Source organism: Arvicola amphibius, chromosome 6 (assembly GCF_903992535.2).
Source record: "Arvicola amphibius chromosome 6, mArvAmp1.2, whole genome shotgun sequence".
Taxonomy (NCBI): Eukaryota; Metazoa; Chordata; class Mammalia; order Rodentia; family Cricetidae; genus Arvicola; species Arvicola amphibius.
The window spans coordinates 138196334-138221108 of record NC_052052.2 but is presented as its reverse complement, the minus strand read 5'-3'; positions in this window follow the sequence as shown (position 1 = coordinate 138221108).

Sequence of the window (24775 nt, the reverse complement as noted above, 5' to 3'; positions counted from 1 at the left end):
GCCAGATCCTTAACCATGAAAAGCTCAGGGTACCCCCACGGCCCCAGAACTTTCTATCTGAACTATCAAAAGCCCTGAGCCTAGCATTGTTCCACATTTGTCTTCAGACAGATGACATAGGGATAATTTTGCATGGTACTGGTCTTTATGAGCTGGGAAGTTTGGCTTCTTCCACCAAGATGTCAAAGAATACCCAGGAGAGGTTCAAGACCAAGGCAGAGGAATGACAGTCCCTGGAAATACCCAGGGCAACTCTGATAAAACCCTCAGCTCTACAAGGCCATCAGCATGGAATTGCTCAATCAAATGCAAAACTGTCACATGGTTGTGCTATGTAAGTGATGTGACAGGGCAGAGTTACCTGGTTGGCAGTCCACCAAGCTTCCAGGGGTGGCACTTTGAGTCCCAGCTTTAAGGTTCAACACTGTTTGTCCTATTAGGGCTTGTATTCAGCCTCTCCTTTTTGGGATGGGGAAAGCCTGCCTTGGCCCAGTCTTATCATTGCAGTTGAGAGCATGTGATATGTTTAATTTCATAGACTCTCAACTAGAGGACAGTGTCTCAGAAAGATCTGTACCTCAAGTTTCAGCTGTACCTGCCTTCAGCCACACTTGGGTGACTCTTTGGATGTCAATATCTCAGTAGATGCTGGAGCATGGTAAGAAGTTGGGACAAAGCCATCATAGTCCGTAAACAGGAAAGACAAAAGTTCAGGAGACCAAAGCTGGTATGTTATGGCCTGAATGGCCTTTCCTTTCCAGAAGCCCCATGTTGAAATCCTACCTTCGGAGCTAATGACATCATTCAGTGGGGCCTCTGGGAGGTTAGGCCATGCAGACAGGCTCCTTATATGCGGGATTGCTTCCTTTAAGAAGAGGCCCAAGGAAGCCTGTTTGCCCCTCCTACCATGTGAGGACAGGGAGATGGAAACCTCTACAGGGACTAGACCTGCCCCAAGCGCAAGATCAGTCAGCAGCTTTGTGTTTGACTCTCCCTTCTCCAGAACTCTGAGAAATAACCATACAGAACTATATGACTCCTTTCCCACTATTACACTCCAGGCCTTCAAATCCTGTCAAGGGGATAGAGATGAGATAATTGGAGGGAGACAAGCTCCTGATGTAGGTGTGTCTTCTATCTATCTGTTGATTTCATTCATTAATAAAGAAACTGCCTTGGCCCATTTAATGGACCAGCCCTTAGAGGTGGGTGGGGTAGACAGAGCAGGAAGAAGGAAGTGAGGTAGATGGCTCAGTCAGATGCCACCCCTCTCCTAAGTGAGACAGATGCCATGCCTCTCCTCTCTGAGCCAGATGCAATGAAGTTCCGGCCCAAGATGGACGTACGCTAGAATCTTCCCGGTAAGGCACCACTTTGTGGTGCTACACAGATTATTAGATATGGGTTAGTCAAGATGTGAGTAAGAGGCTGAAACTAATGGGCCAGGCAGTGTTTAAATGAATACAGTTTGTGTGTTGTTATTTCGGGGCATAAGCTAGCCAGGCGGCCAGGAGCTGGGTGGCAGGAACGTAGCCCACAGCTCCTCACTACAAGCTCCAAATAGTGGATGGCAGATAAACTTCTCCAAAGTGCGCTCTCTCTCTCTCTCTCTCTCTCTCCCTCCCTCTCTTCAGTGAAGACAGGGTCTCACTCTGAAGCCCAGGCTAGCCTCAGTCTCAAAGTAATCCTCCTGTTTCTTTCTCTGAAATGCGGGGATTATGAGAATGTCTCCTCACATCTGGACAAAACGCCCTGTGTGAAAGAATGCTCCATCCCTCTGCTGTGCTTCTGAAGCACGTAGATGCTCGTGTGTGAGCAGTGATGAAAGGCTGATCATTTTTGATTCCAGTCACTACCTTTTAGTGAGCATGTCTCGGTCATGTAGCAAAATGGAAGAGGAAATATCTAGAAAAAAGTCCCATGTCTGAGAAGAAATGAACGCACTTGAATAATAATTAAATTAACTTAGTCATTTTCATAATATTGATGAGTAGACTGTTCACACCTTGATTTTTTGATATTTTATTTATTTGTAATTTATTAGTGATGTATTAACTGGTTGTGATAGGACTTTACTATATAGTCTAAGGATGGCTTTGAACTCACCATCCTCCTTCCTCAGTGTTCCAAATGCTGAGATTACAGATGTGCCCCTCCAGCTGCATTTGATATAAAATAAAATAAAGTGCCCAGTCTCACTTTTTTGTATAGATGCTGTCCTTGCTGCCATGAGGCACGTAGTGTTAATACAGATACAAATGCCACCACCAGAGCCATAGGTTCCCTAACTCCATATTGTCCCCCAGTGGGCTCCTTCCAAACGTCATTTTAGAGCACTGGCCTACAAGTCCAAAACTGCTCTACCAATGACAAATTGTAGCTGTAGCTTGGTTGCTCACTCTTCTTTTATTTCTGATGCTATATTCCTGAGGGGAAAAAACAACAACATTCCTTTTTGGTGTTTCAACTTTCATTTCCATAACTATGATGTGTTTGTCCTGATTCGCCCCCCCCCCCCAAGATGACACCATATTTGAGGAGGATCTTATAAACAATGTCTTTCCCTAAATAGTCTAACAAATGGCAAACCAAGTATGTTTTCTTGTTAACATGTAGGAATCATTGAGCCTCTTTCTCAAATGTGATCACAATCTAGCTTTACTTCATTGCATGTGTATTATATTTTTTTCCTATACAAATGGTATGAAGGCATAGAAATGGGAGTTTGAAAACCCATTCATCAACCAATTATTGAACACACACTGGTGTCTGGTACTATTGAAAATTAAAGCTCTCTCCAGAATTTATTGAGCATGGGGAGAAAAAAAGGTATGTTTAACTGCAGATAAAACGACAAACAGGAGACTTTAATAGTAGCCTTTCTGCCTCTCATCACCCTTTCTGTCTGGTAGCCAGTGATTTGGAGAAAAAGTTAAATAATATCTTTACCAATCAAATCATTATTCTAATGGACTCACATCCCAAAGACATTACATAAAGCCAACAAAGTTCACACAGTAGCTGAGCTCAGAGGTTTCGTGCAACATACGTTTTGATGTTTCTCTGCCTTCTGCAGGAAGTTCTAAGACAAAATTGAATACCACAAAGATGTTGCTCTTTGTGTCCATTAGATCTTCCTTGGTTTTTCTGTCTTTCTTTGTCTCACACAAATGCACAGACAGACATACATTATACATATCTTCACAGGGCAAGTGGATTTCTTGTTCAAAACCTCTCTAACTGGTTATAATTTATCCATCCGTGACTGGAAAAATGGACAACACCACTTCAACTCTGCATATGGATTCGTGGACACACATGGTGCTCATTTTGTTTTCAAGGGAATGAACATGTGAGTGAGCTAAGCTTAACGGCCACGGCCATGTCAACTTGTAAAGGGAGAGGGTAAAGGCAAGATTCACAGAACAAACATTGCTTCCTCATGACATGGAGATAAATTTAGCCTGCCATTAACAATGGCTTTTCATGTAAATATGCCTGCCTGATATCTGACACCGGCTAGTTGTCAAAGAAAGTGGGAGCAAAGGGGAAGAGAACAACCATTCTCCAAACTCCACCTTCTATCTTTATCACAACCAGAGAGCTGTCCTCTTTTACCTGCTCCTCTGTGACAAGCAGAGAAGCTCAGAGTTGGGTCTGCTGAGTGGCATTTGGGTTTGGGCATTAAAAAAGTCTATGTCAGCACCTGAGGGACACCTTTGACTTCAACTGTTGTTCTCAAAATCTAGCATAGATACTAGGTTATACTACCATTGAGCAAATATATGTACGTGTGTGTATGTGTACATATAGACATCCACCCTCCCCCAGATACCAGAGTTGTACTGACTAATGATTTTGATTTCAGAAATGATCCAGACTCCAAATAAAAAGACAAAAAAAACCCCATCTAAAAACAAAACAAAATTCCACACAACAGAAAAACATATTGTTAGTTTCAGAAAATAGTCTAAAAAACCTTTTTATTCAAACCAAGCTTCATCATCAAAATCATAACAGAAACAAATATTTCTGTTTATCCTTGAGTAAGATGAAATACTTCAAACTTTTAAAAGTATTCAGAACTAACAAACCCAGTTTCCTTCAACACAATTTTTACATAATAAAAATTTGCAAATGGAGTAAGAGATCCCTGAAAATTTACTATTCTTGATTCAGATGTCCTCCTTAGACCGGACACATCATAACATGCTAATGCCCATAGGCTGGGAAGGTCAGCAAGGCAGAACCATAGATGGATCACGGGATAAGTCAGGACACTTGGGCACAACCCAGCGAAACAATGCAATTATATAATGTTGTAACAATACTTCATCTTTAAATTTTTCTCATTTACATTCAGGATAAATAATAAACTTCCATAAGCCACAGCTGACAGTTCTAAGACCCTCCTCTGCATATACAAAAATTTAAAGAATCTGCTGTTGTCATAGATAAAAGCTACAAAATTATGTATCCCGAGAGCTACTTCTGAATTGACCATAGACTTAAAAAAAAAAGGTAATATATATCTGTGTTCTTCTTGCTAAGGATTAGGTTGTATTCCCCACTCCACTCTCCAATTCCTAGGCTGGAGCCTTAATTTCTGTTTGTGAAATAAGGGGGTAATTAAGGCCACGAGAGTAGAGTTTAATCCCATAGAAATAATGCTCTTAAAGGAGGAGGAGCAGACATCTGGGCCCCTTCTGTCATGTAGGATGTAAAGGGCCGCTGTATGCACACCAGGAAAAGGACTCTCACCAAAGCAATGGTTAGCCAGTCCCTTAATCTCAGACTTCATGACTTACAATTGGAACAGTGAGAAGTTAGTCATTAGGGCTGTCTACCCATCCAGTTGGACTGATTTATTTATTTATCTATCTATTTATTTATTTATTTATTCATTTAATTTATTTATTTTAAAGAGATCAGGCAGACTTCTAGAATGATTCTTTTGCTTTTCAAAGGGCTTCCACTGGAATCATCTAACTGTCTCTTTTAGTAATTCCCAAACTGTCCCAGGACTGAATGTGCAACTATTGACGGTTTACCTAAGGGCCTAGCAACAGTCATAAAGAGCTCCTACTCAGAGTCTCGTGGAACCTTCTAGAGATGGAAAATGGTGGATGGATGCTCTGCCTGTTCAGTGGTGTTGCTGTGTATATGTGTGTGTGTGTGTGTGTGTGTGTGTCTGTGTGCACATTGGGGTCACTCACGTGCAAGTTCTTTGTAGCTTATGTAGGTCTTGAGCTATGTTATATCTTACATACGTGCTACACACAGTCATCTGTGAATTTCTTTTAAGCCCTAGTCAGAACCTTTCACTTTGAGCAGTTAAGTGTGTCCTACAGAGGTGAGAAATGCAAGTAGGGCCATTGTGGACAAATGGGAGATTTAGTTACATAGCAAAAACCCCATCTTAGTTCTCTCTAAACAGACCAAAGCGGGCAGATCCACACCTCAAAGATACTGTCACAGGTGTTTTTGGAGTTGACTAGTGTTCTTTTGAGGTAGCTATTACTCTGGGTCATCCCACTCCTACTGGCAGAATTATCCCCTTCCTGAGCAGAGAACCAGGATTTAATTAATGGTGGTTGTTCCCTAGAGCCACATTGCCATAGAGATGACTACTTTGCATTGGTATGGATCTTGGTTTATTGATACAAATTTAAGGTCAATTTTGTTATCTGCTTCTAAATAGAGTAGAACCAGACAGCTTTTTGTTCTGGTGGTTTTTGTTTTTTGTTATTTTGTTTCGTCTTTGGTCTTATGGAGGCAATAGGTTTTGGAGAATTCCAAGCACTTTCTTTGTCTTAATTAGATGGCATCATGATGCTCATTATAATAGATAATAGTTGATGTTAATCAAGACAACTTTCTAATTGAATTGATAAACCAATCAGACCCCTAAGGCGTTTTATAGCAAACTATGTAGCATAAGAAGAATTGCATGTATTTGTACAATATGGTGAAAATTAAAAGTAAAAAAAAAATGATTTGTAACTGTAATTTAAAACATTGGGCTTTTTCCCCCTATCGGTAATTATCATCAGTGTTTCTCTGGGGAAATTGCTAGTAAAATTTATTTTGGTGGAGAATAAGCCTAAAATTAAACAAGAAAACATATTTATATTTTTGAAGGAACAATATACACATTGGCTTATTTATTTAAATGGAATTATCTTTGTTCATCAGGGTGTTTTGGTCTGTATGAAATCTATACTGTCCTCAAGTGCTTGGATACTAATCTAGTTAATCCTGTTGTACTTATTTTTTAATGTTTGGGTGAGGACAGAGAGTTGTGAGCACACTCTAATGAGGAGAGGAGATTGTAGTCAATGAGAAGGCTTTGTGTGAGGGGACTTGGGAGCCTGGATGGTGTTGGAGCAGGAGTAGCTGTCATTGGGCTTTGATGCTGAGGTTGCACACTCTGTGTGCCATGAAGCTCCGCAGTGTAGAGATTCCTAACCAGAATCAACCCTCCCCTCCCACACACACCAGGCTTCAGTTCCAGGCAGGTCACATAACTTGCCTAACTAACTGGTCTTTGTGGCGAGGTATGATGTTTAATTTTAGGAAGATCATTAAGGTGATAGGATTTAGAGTAATCCTGGAAACAAACCTCTCAGCATGGTCTGTGGAGGATTTTCCAGATTAAGACAATTGATGTGGGAAGACCAACCCTCACAGTGGGTGACACCACTCTACATGTTGGTGTTGCTTCATGAACCAATAAAAAAGGAGAAAGAGAGCCGAGCCTTATCGGTCTTCTCCCCCAGCTTCCTGACAGAGATACAGTGTGGTCAGCTGCCTCATGGTTGCACCCCCTTCCTGGTTGTGATGGACTGTGTCTCCTTGTCCTAGTTAGGATTATCGTTGCTGCTGTGAAGCATCATGACCAAGAACAGCTTGAGGAAAGGGTTTATTCGGCTTATAGTTATATATCATTGAAGGAAGTCAGGACGTGAACTCCGCTAGGACAGGAACCTGGAGGCAGGAGCTGATACAGAGGCCATGGAGGGGTACTGGTTATTAGTTTGCTCAACTTGGCAACATGGCTTGTTTATCCTGCCTTCTTATAGAACCCTGGACCACCAGCCCAGGGTGTTGTCACCTGCAGTGGTGTGTGTCCTTCCACACCAATCATTAAATTAAGAAAATGCCCTACAGGCTTATGTACAGCCCGATCTTTTGGAGGCATTTTCTTAATTGAGGCTTCCTCCTCTCTGATGACTCTAGCTTGTGTCAAGTTAACTAGCCCGCATATAAAACTCGCCAGCACAACTGACCTCTTGTCAGCGTGACGCACAAATGCATCTCGGTTAGGCCATCACCTTTTCTTTCTTGTTCATCCCCAAGGTCACACATTAATACGAGTGTCGTGATATAAGACAGCTACAGATTTTAAAAGTCCTACAGCCTTACAAATGTAAACACTTTAGAAGTTCAGTCTCTTTTGAATCCGAAGTCTCTTTTAAAATCAAAACATTTTTATATAAAAATAAAATAAAAAATAAGTTAAATATGTTCTCATTTCACGAGAAAAGAACCAGGACATGGTCATGATCAGATCAAAACAAAAACCAAACTCCAACAGTGTAAATCACTCAATGTCTAATATCTCAGATCCATCCATGATCATCTACATTCCTCAAATGGTTTGCATCACTTCTCTGGCTTCGTCCTGTGCAACACCCACAGCTTGTTTTCTGGGCTCACACCAACTACAGTCTGAGGCTGCCGTTGTTCTCAGCAGATGTCCTATGATACTGGCATCTCCAAAAATGTCAGGGACTTTTCCTGCAATTTGTTTGTGCTTTCACCAAAGCATCTTCTGGTCCCTCGTAGTGTCAAGCCTAAGATGCTCTCCATGACCCCTTCATACCACTCATTCCACTTCCTGCCTTTGAAACCAATACCACCTGGGTGGTTCCTCCACTACCAGCTTTGGCTGTCAGTGATGGCTGGCTGGTGTCTGCCTGACTCCACCTGCTCTCTATATTTCTGTTCTGATTTTCTACCTGGCTTCTTTACTCTGCTAAGCCATTAACTAAACAGCTTTATTCATTAACCAATCAAATTAACATATATACAGAAGGACATCCCATATCATCTATCTATCTATCTATCATCTATCTATCTATCTATCTATCTATCTATCTATCTATCTATCTATCTATCTATCTATCTATCATCTATCTATCTATCTATCATCTATCTATCTATCATCTATCTATCTATCTATCATCTATCTATCTATCTATCTATCAATCATCTATCTATCTATCATCTATTTATCTATCTATTTATCTATCTATCTATCTATCTATCATCTATCTATCTATCTATCTATCTATCTATCATTTTCCATCATCTTCTATCTATCTATGTGGATGCTGGGGATTTACACTCATGTCTTCGTGTTTCCACAGGAAGTACTCTTACCCACTAAGTCATGTGCCCAAACTACCCCTCCACTATACAACCAAGTTTAAACATTATATTGAAAATATTATTTATATTGTTGGGCATGGTGGTGAATGCCTTGAGAGGCAGAAGTTCAAGGCCAGGCTAGTCTACAGAATACACAGTGAGGCAATTTCAAAAGAATTATTTATGTTGTATGTTTGTATCCACAAGCATGTGACATGGCACATGTATGGAGGACATTGAACAACTGTCGAATTGGTTTCTCCTTCTCCCTTTATGTGGAGCCTGGGCATTGAACTGCTGGCCCCAAGGAAATGTATTTTATTTTACTATTTTTTTAAAAAAATATTTTAGAAAAAAATACATTCTTATAATATATAGACCCTTTGTGTCCTGATATTGGCTCTTTTAAACATCACCACTTATTTATGGAAACTAGTGATCGAAATGACTGCCTGGAGGTAACATAGAGCCGGCCCACAAATAGGAAGGAGCAGTAGTTGTTAGCTTACTTTAAACGTCAATTTTCACAAGGTAAAACTTATGCACCCACCCTATTGCCTAATGGGTCATTCAGAAGCCACAGAAATACTGAGAAAAATTACAGAATTGTACCACTGTGGTCTTCACACTGAAAGGAGAAGCAAGGGAATGGCATGAGCAGCCTCACTTGTCAGGAGCAGCTCCTGGGGACTGTGGGACTGCCCTTCTCCTCTTCACCCCTATTCACAATTGCCCCTTGTTTAGTTTTGAAGCCTTTCCAGGGGTAGGTTATCTCAACATAGCTGACGTTTAAATGTTTACATTTTAGTCACCGATCTTTCTTTCTTTAAAAAGTATTTCAAGTGAAAAGCTAGGTTGGAGATGAACTTTCTATGACACAGAACAAAGATCACCTTCATGTGGGAACAGGCTGGGAACCACGAGACTGGATGTGGTGATTAGCATCCTGTCAGCTACAGAATGAGACTCAAGACCAAGGGGTCAAGGAGATGGCTTCAGACTAAAGACTCAAGAGAGCCATTGTTTGGAAGGCACCTTAATGCAGGGAAACTGTACTCCACCGAAGAGGTAACATGGAGGAGGCTATTCCAGGCATTTGCCAGGCAGGTGAAATCTTGGAAGGGCCCCCACACCTGTCGTTTAGCACAAGAAGCCAGGCTGCCAATTCCCAGGATAAATTAATCTATTACATTTCACAATGCCCCACCGTAAAGTCTTCAAACTTAAACTCTCCAAGGCAATTATCTTCTGGTTTAAAAGAAGTGAACATGGTGGCGGATTTCGCTGTCGTGTGCCAGACATGGAAATGTGGCTCAGCTCACAGCCCTTGGAGGATCTATAAGGCAAACACTCACTGGCTCCATCTGAGCCTAAGTGGCTTCCTTATAGGTAAACGGGAGATAAGGATGGGATCTTGTCAGGAGAGTAAGAGTAGATGCAAATCACTTGGCAAGGCAGTAGCACCCCAGATTGTGGGTTCCTTCCTCATGCTCAGACACTTCAGAGGAGCTAGAATAAAGCACCAATGTATTCGAGCAGATCATACTGCGGTTGCACCGACGAGTGAAATTCTCATTTCGACACCGTTTCTAATTGCAGAAAATCATCTACACATCAGTGTGCTATGAATGCATTCCCAAAGCAGTTTTGTTACAGGGTGTTTGAGTTTCATTTTTAAATCTATTCCTTCAAGATGGAGAGATGGTTTGGTAGTTCAAAGGGCTGGAGTTGAGCTCCCATCAACCATGTCAGGCTTCTCACAAATACCTGTAACTCCAGCTTCAGGGGATCTGATGCCTTCTTCTTGTGACTACCTACATACACACATGTGCATACACAAGTACGCATACACACACATACACACACACACACACACTACACGTACATAGAGATAAGTCTTATAGATAAATAAATCAATGTATCCTTTATAAAAATATTGCAGATGTAATATATTTTGGAAAAAATCAACAGGAGGCAGGTGGTTGTTGTCTAGTCTTAGGGGTGCTATTCTTTGTCTGAAGTCATTGGCACAGAGTATTAGTCTTTCTTGTTGGCGGGACAGGCTCCAGGGGTATCTGAACACATGAACCTTTGGAGGACTGGATTGATTGGTCACCACCTGACAGTTGCCTACCTTGTGACTTTTTGCTAAGGATTTATTTGTATACTTTACCTGTGTCAGGTAGTACAGTTTGGCTAATGGATGGGTAACAGGAAGGAGTGTAAGGGGAAGCCACTGTTAATGTGGCCCCCTGCTGCTTTTATTGCTGTGGCACCCGCAGTAGTTAAGGTTGAACAGCTGTTTCCGTTATGAACTCCTATTGCAGGGGTTTATAACTGAGCTGTAAAAATGTGCTCCAGGCTAAAACTCCACTTATTGGGACTTAGCCTGGGATAATTTTTCCCCTATGATTTTATTCTTTGAAAAGAAAAAATAAATTTATCCATATAAAATAATCTAAAAATACAGACTTTAAAAGAAAGTTTGTTTTTTTATCATGTTAATTGCAGATATTGTAGTATGTGGCAACCACATTTCTACTGTTTCAGAATTAGACTTTCCAAAGGTACCTATCAAATGTTCAATGTAGATTAATGCAGTACTTTCCTAAGAACATGCTTAGGTCATAAAGGGGATAACCATGTATTAAAATATCAGTGTTTGGTTTATTTTAAGACTGATTAATTTGTTCATTGAATAGATTATCAATTGAGATCATTCTTTCTAAAACTGGTGAAGTCGTTGTGCAGTTTAAGCAGATCAATAAATTGATATCTTAAGGTGATAATTAGTAATTGAAGTTACTGAAGGTATGATTTATGTCCCAGAAGTTGTATCTAGAGATACAAATAGTTCTTTACCTAGTGTCTTAGTTTGATTTCTACTGCTGCAATAAGTACTCTGACCAAAAACAACTTGAAGAAGAAGTGGTTGATTTTATCTTACAGTTTAAAGGTTACATTCCATCACTGAGGAACTCAGGCAGGACCTAGAGCAGAGATCATGGAAGAATGCTGCTTTCTGGCTTGCCATCCATGGCTTGCTCAACTTGACCAAGGGTGGCACAGCCTACATTGGCTGGCTGGACCTTCCCAGTGTCAATCATTAATCAGGAAAACACCTCATACACTTGCCTACAGGATAATTTGTTGAATGTAATTCCTCAATTAATATTCCATCTTTCTAGATGATTCTAGCTTGTATAAAAGTGACAAAATTTAACCAGTACAATTGACTCCTTGTCAACTTGACACACTAATATATTACTATTAAACTATAACCATTCTTTTCTTGTTTATCCCCAAGATCTCATGTTATTACCATATTATAAAGCACAGAGAAACTTAAAAATTCCACAATTTGTTAAAATTTCAACAATTTTAAAGTCCAAGATCTCCTAAAAATCTAAAGTCTCTTAACTGTAAGTTTCTGGAAAAAAAAAACAAAGGCAAAAACAAAAATAATCAAAAAGCAATGCTATGTTTTTTTATTACAAGATGGAAGAACCAAGACCCACTTACAACTAAATCAAAGGACAACCCAAGTCCAGAGTGTAACTAGCTCAATGCCTGATGTCTGGGAGTCACACTTTTCTGGACCCCGAAGGACCTAGGCAACTCCACTTCTCCAGCTCTGCCCTCCACTACTCACACCTTGTTTTTGTAGGCTCAAGCCACCTCTACCCCACAGTTGCTGGCATCCTTGGTGATTTTCCTACAGTCCTGTTACCTCTAATATGTTGGGCTCTCCATTTCAGCTGAGACTTTACTAACCACCTCTCCTAGGCTATCTTCAGGGACTCTAATTCTATTCTGCCTTATGTTGACAAGACTTGTTTTCTATGAATCCTTCAAATACTGAAGCTTTTGTGTTGTCAAACCGGCATCATCAAGGAAAACACATTACCAACTTCAACTGCCAGCATGAGATGCAGACTTGGCCACCTAATTGACATTGTAACTGTATTTTCAAAAGACCATTCCATTATTCTATCAAGTTCTATCTTCTTCAGGATGGTGGGAAACATGGTAACATCAGTGGATTCCATAATTATAAGTCTACTGTCATTCTTCTCTATTGGGAGTGAGTTTCTTGGTCAGAAGCAATGCTCTGTGGAATAACGTGACTATGGATGAGACATTTTCAAAGTCCATGCTTGTAGTGTTGGTGGAAGCATTATGTGATGAAAAGGCAAAACCATAATCAGAATAAACATGTATTCCAGTATGAATCTTTCCATGAAGAAAATGGTCCAATGAAGTTGACCTACCACTTGGTCATTGTCTGGTCACCTCAGAGAATGGTGTTATATTAGGGGCTTAGCCACTGTCTTTCGAACCATGGTTCTCCTTTATCCACCCATTTTTCCGATAGGGTGAAATTTCTCCTGAACATAGCTTCCCTGGCTACACAGAACCAAAGAAATCAACACTCAGTGTATATGTCTAAATGTTTAGTTTTTTTTTTCTTGCAATGTGTCCAGAAACATCTTTTAAGATTGTCTTAGTAGAAGCACTTCCAAGGTTAACAAGTATCTCTATTCTCTTTCCTTTTCTTCAGAATGCACCCCAAAAACCTCAGGACAAGTGAGCACACCCTAGCCAAGGGCAGACTGGTTTCCAGTCTTATATATGCTTTTATTTAGTCACATTGGGGCTGTCAAAGGCATTTTCCAGTGAATGATAATTCACAATGATAACTGCCAATGCAAAGTATGTTTTTGTGCAATACAAAAAGAGTGTGATAGTGGTCCTCTTCTATAGTTCTCATCCTATCTGGGCTTATGTGGCTTGATAAATTTTTAAAAATTACACACTGTCTTTTCCAGTAATATGGATATTTGAAATTGAAGGAGGAAGTGGGTTATTTCTTCTGGGTGAAGGGCATTCTTCCAACAATTTAACATACTTGGCCAGTGTGCTCAGGCAGACATCCAGAAGCTGATATGCTGAGAACCCCCACTTCAGCACGCTATGTCAGAGTTCCTTGAACCACAGGAGCTGTCCTGGCCAAACATCTCCATTGGATAGTGTTCCTAGCTGATGAGGTTCCACTCCAGAGCTATTTATTATGTTTCCTCATAGACATCTTCCATCCTCTGAGGCAACAATTGTAAGAGGTATGGACTTGAAGGGAAACACATTAAGGATTTAAGGGAAGTAGGTAAAAGTTCAAAGGTAAGAACTGGGAGGAATATAGACAGAAGTTTCTGTCCTGCCTGGTCCTGCAGTCATTCAGTGCCAAATAAACACATAGGGACTTATATTAATTATAAACTGTTTGGCTTATTGCTCAAGCTTATTAATAACTAGCTCTTACAACTTAAATTAACCCACAATTCTTATCTATGCTTAGTCCCATGGCTTGGTATCTTTTATCAGTAAGGCATTCTCATCTTACCTCCTCTGAGTCTGGCTGGTGACTGTATCTCTGCCATTCCTCTTCCCAGAATTCTCCTAGTCTGGTCACCCCAACTATATAATTCCTGCCTGATTACTGACCAATCAGCATGGCCCTTGGATTTTAACACTCATGGTTCCCAAGACCCCCTGTGGTAACAAGAGTCATAGACATCAGTCCAGACCCTGGCTGCTGTTGTGCCACAGACCCAGAGATCCACAAGCATCAACATAGACCTTGGCTGCTGTTTATAGTCATGGACACATGACGCAGGTGAGACCCTGGACATCTATGTAGCCTTTGGTGGCACTATGGGCCATGAACATCACAGACCCAGATTGTGATAGGACCACGAACCCAGACATGGTCCTGGAAGCAGCACAGGCTCAGATGTCACCATGTCCCCAGGTGGCAGCACAGTCTACTCAGATTAGCATGGCCCCCATGGCAGTGTGGCCCTCAGGCACCAACATGGCCCAATGTGGCAGACAAGAACCCTGGCATTGACATTGCCTTCAATTGTATCAGATGCCAGAGACATCAACACAGACCCTGAGTGCAGTAAGGCCATTTTGGTCTCCTGTTTTGAAGATGGGAATTTTAGTTTGTTTGGCCCGACTTAGGGAAAAAACGGTGTTAAGTGAAATAAAGGCTGGAGAAGGTGAAAGACAGCTTTGAAGGCCTCTCCACATTCACATTTTCTTCTCACATTCTACTTTGGGGTATGATTTCTCAGCCCTAATGACTTAGGGGTTGTATATTTGGGAGTAGTTCTTGACTTTTTCAAGCACAACACAGAGGAGAAAGCATGTCTGCATATCAGGACCCCTAGGGTTGCTAAGGCAGGTGGAACTCCCTAGTAGCTTTGCTCATTCACAACCCCACTCATCCCTTCCCCTCCCAGCAAAGTTTGCTGAAAGGCTATCAGCAATGCTGATCTTAATGAAAGGGATTATTTGTATACAAGCATGTTTAATTACTGAGAAATTTTGTTTTTATTATTTTTGTTTTTGTTTTTGTTTTTTTTTCGAGACAGGGTTTCTCTGCAGCTTTTTTTTTTAGAGCCTGTCCTGGAACTAGCTCTTGTAGACCAGGCTGGCCTCGAACTCACAAAGATCCGCCTGCCTCTGCCTCCTGAGTGCTGGGATTAAAGGCGTGCGCCACCACCGCCCGGCTTGTTTTTGTTATTAATAGTAGGTTATGATTTATACTGATCACATTGATATCCCGTGATTCTGGGTTAGAGTGAGGAAAAAAAATCAAAGGCAAAAATCTACCAAATGTCTTAACATGTTATAGAAAAAGTTAAGACGCTTATGAGGCCTTTCTTTTTCCTATTAGAAAGGAAGCATAATTCTGAAGGAAATTCTGGGAATTTTTGGATAAATTTGATTATAGAAGAAGGAAGGTTGTAAATTTCATAGGATATAGGAATTCACCCTTTATTGGGCAGTTATTCTACCTAGTATGCAAGTCTACTCTGAGATTAACATTCCAGTGGAAGAGGGTACAGGAGTAATGAAATAAAGCTTTTTAGGGCCTAATTTAAAAAAGATTCTTCATTAAATTGAGTTATAAAAATCCTTTGTATTAGCAGTTAATGTAAGTTCAGGGCCCTGCACATTTTGGCTTTAGTACAATGGATCTTAACCTGTGGGTCAATTCAGTTTTCAATGTCTTCTCCATATCTGAGAGGAGAAGAATCAGTGCTTATTGATCATGTATTCCTCCTCTAGTGTCTATATCTTGTGATTGTATACATATAAGTGTATACAAACATACATGTACTTTCCTTTGTAGATATCTGCACATATACTCACTCATACACGTACACAGACACACACTAATTGATAGTACTCACTCAAACATTACACACACACTCACTTATATGCACAATGGTGGCTTGAATGAGCCGTGTTTCCCCTAGACTCATGTATTTGAAATCTTGGTCTCCAGTTGGTGCTGTTTGCATAGGTTACGGAACCTTTAGGAGGTGGAGCTTTGCTGGAGAAGCACCTTCCCCTGCCACCCGCCCCATGTTTCCCCTCCATTTTGGATGCTCCTTTTTGAACCATAAACCAAAAGAAACTGTTTTGTAAGTCACAGTTGATCACAGTATTTCATGAGAGCAACAGAAATGTAGCTAGCATGCACATCCTCTCCCACAACTTTTCATTGGCTCTCAAAAATCTTAGAGGAGAGATCAGAATCCTAAATACAATATATAGGCAAGGTTTTAACTCCGTGTTAGAGTATCTACTCAGCATATATACAGCCTTAGGTTCTTCTCCCAGCATAATTTTTTTTTTAAAAAAATAGCTCTTATCTAAATATATGATCTTGTCTGCCTTGTATCCTTATTCTGACCCTAGACCCTTATTGTTTATCATTTTGCCTCAGCTTTGCGTTGTATTTTAGCCACCTGAACTTTCTTTTGAGTGCATCACGACACCGTTGAGTTGTCTTTCACAGCTACTTTGTCCCCAGCTCTCAATGTCCCTGTTCATTTGCCTCATGGCCTCTCTCTCACTAACAGTTTTCCTAGCTAACGTCTACTGACCTCTGAAAATGGAACTCATATACCCTTTCTTGACCAAGTCTCTTCCAGACCCTGTGCAATTTATTCTGTACCATATTTTCAGGTCATGCTGTATGAGACTCACTTTCTGTTTTGGATGACTGTATCTTCCACATTGGATTCTCCATTCTGTGGAGGCAAGAATCTTGTGTTTTCACACATTTTATTCAATCAAGATTATATCATTCAATACGATGTAGTTGGGCTTACTTGGCCCACCAGCTCACAAATAATGACAAAGAAACTTTTGATCAGTTATGAAAGCTTGGCCTTTGCTTAGGTATTTTTTCCTAACTAGCTCTTAAATCTTAATCTAACCTCTTTTTATTCATCTACATTCTACCACGTGGCTTGGTTACCTCTCCTCTATACCATACATCTGACTTGTTCCCTGTCTTGCTGGCACTTCTTTTGTATGCCTACATTCATCCTGAGTTCCTTTCTTTGCCTGGAAGTCCCACCTATTCTCTCCTGCCTAGCTATCGGCCATTCAGCACTTTATTAAAGCAATCGGAATGTGCCTTGGCAAAGACTTCTCTTCACAGTGTGTATGTGTACAAATATCCCACAACAATATGATGCAGTTATGTTCATACACAGGTGTTCTGATTTCTAGAACTTTTAAAAATTTATACTTACTTAATTGACTATATCTAGTCTTGGCATTTAGACAATGAACAAACCCAAGGGGTTTTTTGGGTTTTTTTTTGTGTGTGTATGTGTGTGTGCACGTTTGGGTGCATGCATGTTTATGTGATTGTGTGCAGAGACTTGAAGTTGATTTTGGGTGCCTGTTTTGATTACTGTTTTCTTTTATTATTGAGGCAAGACCTGCTGAGCACAGAGCCTACTAATTCCTACTATTCTATATAGCCAACTTCCCCCACTATCTCCTGTCTCTGCCTCCACAGGAGCTGGGATTATAGGCAGACATCATGTCTTAACCACTCATTTATATGGATTCTGGGCTGGGTCTGAACTCTGCTCTTCAAGCTTGTGAGACAGGCATTTTATCCACTGACCCATCTCACCAACCTCTCCCTCTGCCAGGAATTTTAATTAGATGGCTACTTTATTCACCATGTTAGAAACCAACATCTTTATTGTATATCCTGGACCAGAACACAGCTCTGGTTATAGATTCACTGTTTAGCAATGATGCGTTCCTTCCACTAGCCAGGTAGACAAAGTAGGACTCAACGCCTGCCAGTGAGCAACTACACATAATGATAGTGGAATTCTTCTTTCCTTTGTAGCAGCTAATGTGCTCTGATAGTCAGCTCTGTGCCATTGTGGGCTCTTTCCCAGATCTGGTCAGTAATGGAAACTAGACAGCAAGCTTTTCCTGACTGCCTCTCACTCAGCTTCATCCAGCCTTTCTAATACAAACAGCACAGGAAATACTCCCATGCTATGGGGTAAGATCATACTTTCTTTCTTTCTTTCTTCTTTTTTTTTTGTTTTTTTTTTTTTTTTTTTTTTTTCGAGACAGGGTTTCTCTGCAGCTTTTTTTAGAGCCTGTCCTGGAACTAGCTCTTGTAGACCAGGCTGGCCTCGAACTCACAGAGATCCGCCTGCCTCTGCCTCCCGAGTGCTGGGATTAAAGGCGTGCACCACCACCGCCCGGCTAGATCAATCTTTCTAATGGTAAAATATCTCCTGTAAGCGCTGGATACCAAGTTTGTATAAATCCATTCTAGATTGCTTAAGAACACTTCATTATTATTATTATTGTTGTTGTTGTTGTTGTTATTATTATTTTAGATGTCTGTTTGTATTCTAATGAGAAAGAGAATGAAAGGGTGTAGATTTGGGTGGGTAAGGAAATGGGAGGGCTCTGGTGGTAGCTGGAAGAGGTGAAACTGTAATCATACTATACTATATGAAAAAAATTATTTTCAATGAAAATTAAGAAGAAAATGTATAAAACAAAAGCTAAAACACCCCCACAGCGTCTAAGCTTGGGCTGCTATTGCTATGATGAAACACCATGACCAAAAGAAAGCTGGGGAGGAAAGCATTTATTTGGCTTAAATGTCCACATCATAGTCCATTGCTGAGTGAAATCTGGGCAGGGACTCCTTGGGGCAGGAACTCAAGCACAGCAGAACCCCAGAGGTAAGATTTGATGTGGATGCCATGGAAGAGTGTTGCTTACCAACTTATTCCCAATGGCTGACTCAGCCTGCTTTCTTATAAAATCCAAAACCACCAGCCCAGGCATGGCTCAACCCACAATATTCCGGGCACTTTCCCATCAATTGCTTCTTTTTTTTTTTTTTTTTTGTTTTGTTTTGTTTTGTTTTGTTTTGTTTTTCGAGACAGGGTTTCCCTGTAGTTTCTAGAGCCTGTCCTGGAGCTAGCTCTTGTAGACCAGGCTGGCCTCGAACTCAGAGATCCGCCTGCCTCTGCCTCCCGAGTGCTGGGATTAAAGGCGTGCGCCACCACCGCCCGGCTCATCAATTGCTTCTTAAGAAAATGCCCTATTGGGTGGCCTAAAACCTCATAGGGCATTATCTCAATGAGGCTCCCTCCTCCCCATGACACTAGCTGTGTCAACTTGGCAGAAAGCTAGCCAGCACACACAGAATGAATGGGAAGACACAATGGCATGGCAACCCAATGTCAGGTGACCATTTACTTTTTTATCTGAAGCAGATGTGCATAGGAAACCCAAGGTAAGATGAAAGTGCTATGCTCAAAGCTCAAGAATTTAACCACAAAGGCAATTAAAGAAAAATCTGGGTGATTTTCCTATGCAGAGTCTAATAAGAAACACAGTGGCAGGATGCTGTTCTCGTCAGAACTGGCAGCACTCACTCAAGTCCGTGTTTATTGCTCTGAGGTGAGGCAGTAAAGCTTGGGCGGCCAGCCAGTTATGTGGAAGTTGATAATAGGAATGGAACTTTCCTCGGAGAAAGAAACCCTAAGTTGGGTCAAGACCTTACCCACACCCCAAATGGAGCTATTACCCTGGCTGGTTAGTTGAGAGTAGAGATCAAAGCCCTAATGTACTACATGTATTTGGTTAAGAATTGTTCGTGCTTGTGAGGGTGGCTTTTTAATTTCTTCATATGCTTAAAAATGTATTTACTCACCTAAAAAAGCCCCAAAATGTGAACGGTATAATAAAATGGCACTGTAAAAATGAACTTTTGACCTTTTCATACTTTAAAAAAATAACTTAAATGATCTGTGCATATCAAATCAGGTTTAGAAAGATTCATTCATGTATTTTTCTATGTGTATGAACGTTTTGTTTGTAATTATGTATACACCATGTACATGCATAGTGACTTCAAAGGCCAGAAGAGAACATTGGATCCCCTGGAACTGGAGTTGCAGATGGTTGTGAGTTACCGTGTAGGTGGTGGAAATTGAACTCAGGTCTTCTGGGAAAGTGCTCTTTCTCCTAGCCACCTTTCTGAAACATGATTTTTAGTGCTCAGTTCATGTTTATCTAAATTTGTAGCGTACTTTTGGATTTTTGTATATTTTTAAGAACTTCAGATTTGGAGAAAAGAAAAGAAAAATATTGAATTAGTGGCTTTTATATCTTCTCCTCCTCCTTCAGTCTCTCCTTTCCTTTGCAAACAGTATATTTTTATTGTGGAAATCACTTTAAAGTCAAGGTTTACCAACATCAGAGTCACCACAGATGGACTGTTAGACAGGCCGAGTCCGGGTCTCACTGGAGACCTATCAGGGCATCTCCTCTATGTCTCTCAGACTTTGGAGTCTGAATATTTCACCTGTTCCCTGGGTGATTCTTACACCTAAGAGCAGCTTTTATACAATATGGTTAAAAAGAAATAGGAGGAATATGACGACAGTCTTGGTGACCGTCTTATTCCCATGAAATCTCCCGTATCCTTTAAAATAATTGCAAAAGGCTTTTCAATAAAAAATTATTAGATTTGTTTTTTATTTTCTATCAAGGGTCTTTGACGGGCAGGTGAGATGACTCAGCAGGTAAAGGCATTTGTTGCAAGCTGAGGATGGAGCTTTGTTCCCTGGGACCTTACACGTTAGACGGAAGGAGAGAACTGACTCCCACACAAGTTGTCCTCTCACCCCCTCAAAAAATAATTCATAAAAATCCACTTAAGCCATAATCTTTCTAACTCTATGACCAGCAAGTCTGTGCACTTTTGGTTCTACTGAATAGGGTCCTGGTCCAAGCAGAGAAAGAGATGGGAGATTGTTGCAGAGGAAGAGATGGGAAATTCTGGAAGGAACCCGTGGTGATTTTCCTTTCTTTTCTCTTCTGTCTCTCTGGCCCCTCTTTTCTCCTTTTCCCTCTTCTTTCCTCTTCCTCTTTTTACTCCCCCACACAGTATGTCTCCTCACATATTTCCATTCCTACTATGCTCCTCCCATCTGCTGATGTTTATTTATTTTCTATCTTGTCTCGCTTACCTCCCTGGGTTCTACTTTTGCCCCAATGTCTGGGAGAATTTAGGAGTGCAGAAGGAGGAGCACATCATGGATGACAAGTTCATGAGTGAGCACAACCGTTACTGCAGGGACGGACAGAGGCGATGACCGCAATGAGAAAAACCCCTCCAAAAGCTGCCTGGGAGAGGAGCATGCAAAGGGTTTAATAGTGAACCCCAGGGCACAGGCCAACAGAAATGGTTTCAGATGGAGAGAGGATTATTTGTCCTGGACTCCGCTCAACTCACAAACATTATTAATTATTATTATTATTATTGTTATTATTATTGGAGGTTTTCATAAACCCCTCCATCAAGAAACACAGAGGACACTATTTTTCAGGCACTTGCACAGCACACATATAAGCAACATATATAAGCAATAAAGGGCTAAGAGTTAACACGAGGGAAGGCAGGCTTTCTGTTGGATACTCAAGTCTGAGTACTTTTAAATAAAACTTTCAATATTTATGACCTAGGAGAAGTGAGATCAGTAATAATTTTTTTTTGGTTAACCGTTTTACTTATCTATCAATCTGCCGTTTGGTTCCGGGGATTAAACTCGGGCCCATGCTTATCGCAAGTGATGTATCACTGAGCTGGCACTAGCTGGAGCACTTCCGGTCTGATACGAAGAGAATTCAGGTATGCATGAGGATAACTAGGAAAACAGGAATGAGCTGGAGGTAAGAGGCAATTGGCTAGAGAGGCGGAGGAATCAGAATAAGTTAGAGGTTATTTCTTTGTTATGCCTTTCGAAGGGCTTCATCTGTATTTTTTCCCCAGGACTGAAATTGCAGAATGACAGGCACACGGCTTGACCATGAAGGACCCTTGCCGTGGTGCTCCTGCTTCCTAGAAACTTTGTACATGCAAGGCGTGGGCTTGGATCTCTAAGCGAGTCTCGCTTTATCCATTAACACATTAGAAGAACGCTTCAGGCAGGGTCGCGGCTTGGGTGGCTGCGAGAGCCCTCATGCTGACGCCGTTCAGAACAGAACAGTCAGAAATTAAGACCTTGAAGCACTGCATCAGAGGAAGAACGAATCTGATTCGGCTGCTCACCCGGCCAGGAGCCTTCTGTAAAATCTGGTGTAGTTGGAAGCAACCAAGGTGGGTGTCTCTCGTCTGCTTCTCATGGAGGGAACCCCTTCGTGTGTGCAAGCTGTACTTTCTTTTCATTGCTGTGGCCAGGGAGATTTAAACAGCGGTGTTGAGCCAAGAGCACCTCACTCTTCCTTCCTAAGATTTTTTTGCGCATTGGTGCCGTATAACACTCCCCCTTATAATACTCCCCACTTATAAGCGCTTGCCTTAGAGTTTTGATGGAGGGCCATGGTGCCTACTGGCAGCTCTTCCTCCTCCCCTCCTCCTCTTTCTTTCCCTGCTCCTTGTGGGTGTGTATACGTGTGTAGATATTTCGAAGTCAACTTCTAAGGTACCCTCGGCATGTTCCTCTTGCTTTTGAGATAGGGTCTCTTGTTGAAACCTGGGAGGGCTGATTAGGACAAGCTGTCTGGTTGAGGAGTCCGTGGGATCTATCTGTGTCTGCCTCTCCAGCCCTGGGCTGGTTGACAGGTGCATGCCATTATGCCCAGCTTTTCACATGGGAAGAGGGCTGGTCATCAGGTCCTCATTCTTAGGGCGTAAGCACTCTACAGGCTGATCCATATCCCCTGTCTGAACCCCCTCTTCTTGCCTCTTGTCGGCCTCTTTTAACTCCGTTTGTTTACACCTGGGCACGGCCAAGGAGGGGCTGGAATTCATTGCCTCAATAGCAGCATGTTCTCCACCAGACTGGAGCTACTATAAATCATTTTACTGGGTTCTATTTCCTGAACACTTCTTTTAGGGGCAGCGGGGGAGGGGCAGACCCAAGAACTGGAAACAGATTTGCTGAGAGGCCCCAGGAGAAACCACATGGGATGACCCAGCTGCTGCTGTTTCCATACCACACTGAGGGAGTCTAGGAGCAAGAGACTAATAATTAGTTTCCCTTGTAGGTGAAGGATGGTCTTTGAAGATGCCTGGTATTAATTAGACCAGTGGCCACTATTGCTTTTTCCAAATCCCACTTTCTAAAACCAGGCACTGGCAATTTGGATAGAGCTTTGGGGGCTTCTCTTTAGGAAGAGGTGAGCACTTCGCTGCACATAGGTTACAATGGTTGGCTGTGGATCCTGTGGACAAGGCTCCAAAGCACATCGTGTTAACCTTTTGGGGGACAGACATCCTTGAGAGCAGAACTGCAGGCCCTTTGCCTCTGTGTAAGAGGGAATTGCCTTTAGTCTTAAAAATGGACCAGCATTGCAAAGGGGAGCAAACCCCCAAGTAAGATCAGAGTAGTATTCCTGGCTTACCTTGTAGTAGATGTCTCTAAATGCAGCCTGCTGTCAAGAACAGGGATTAGGTTCTACCTCTTGAAGGGAGACACATCAGGGAACTTACAGTATTTCTTTCTAAACTATCACATTTGAGCAACTAAAAAGTTATTCCATGCGAGTCATCCTTCCATCTCCCAGTGCTGTATGAACAAGGTGTCTGTGGCAGAAGGGCATGCTGCATAGAGGAAGTCAGTCAAAACCGGTTCCACCCAGGATTTCTAGATATTACTTATATTAACTTGAACACTAGCTAACACTTCAGTTTCCTGATGTGGAAAATGGCGGGGGTGGGTAGGACACACACACAAACACACACACACACACACACACACACACACACACACACACACACACACACACCAGCATGCTGAGGGTGTGGTTTATTCCCCCAAAGTTCCTGATATGGAAAATGGGGACAACAGCACATTGGGGGTGTGGTTTATCCCCCCCCCCCCCAAAGTTCATGAGCTGGAAGCTTGGTTCTCACTTTGGCATAGACAAAAGTGGAAGAGGTTGGGTCAAGCAGCCGGCAACCAGATTATTGGCTAACCACAGCAGGGATTGGATTAATGCTGTCCCACAGGAGTGAGCCAAATCCTGTGGAACTGAGTTAGTTCCCTCAAGGAGGGGTTGCTGTAAATAAGCCTGATACCTCCCTTGGAATCTCTTCCACACATGCGCCAGCCACTGTGATGCCATCTGCCACAGCCCTCTCATAAACGCCAAACAGATCTCTTAGATCGCCCAAACAATGAGAGACAAACAACCTCTTTTCTTTAGAAAGACATCCAGCCTCAGGAGTTTTGTTACAGCAACACAAAATGGGCCAACGCATAGCTTTTCTGTCAGTTTTACATTATTATGAGAATTTGGCAACTTAGAATTTGTGTGCAGGAACTGTGTAGAAAATGCTGTAGAAGGTATTATTCAATGATGAATCTTACAAAGTGTCAGTAGGATTATGGCTAATGGATATGGTTATATTGGAATAAAATAATGGAAATACATTTAGAATGAGGAATGTATAGAACATTTTCATATTTTTTCCTTAATTTAGCACATTATTTTTGTCATCAAATCTACTTTGTCATAAACCTGAGTCGTGGGAACTAGCAGGTGAAAAACAACATAGTTGAGTAGAGGACAGCACACGCCTTCTAATCAAGACAAGCAGGGGTCTTCTGGGAAATAAGCAGGCCAAATGCAAAGTGCAGCTGAGTATGCGAACCTTTAGGAAGGCGAGATCAGTGTTAATTAATAAATTCTGAAACTCACACAATGTTAAGGATAATTTGACGACACCTATTTCTCGTTGAAGAATATTGTCATCAACAGTCTCCATGGCTGAATACTAATAAAAACTTTCCTCATTCTCTTTTACAAAGTCAACCGCAAAAAGAAAAAAAAATGGTTGTGATTGTTCGAATTTTATTTGAAATCTCAACACAGTGAAATTTGCATAAATTCTAATAGAGCAAAATTAAAATCCATTAACACTTGTCTCTGGTAATTAACGTAAGCTTGCTGCTTCAAATGACTATTT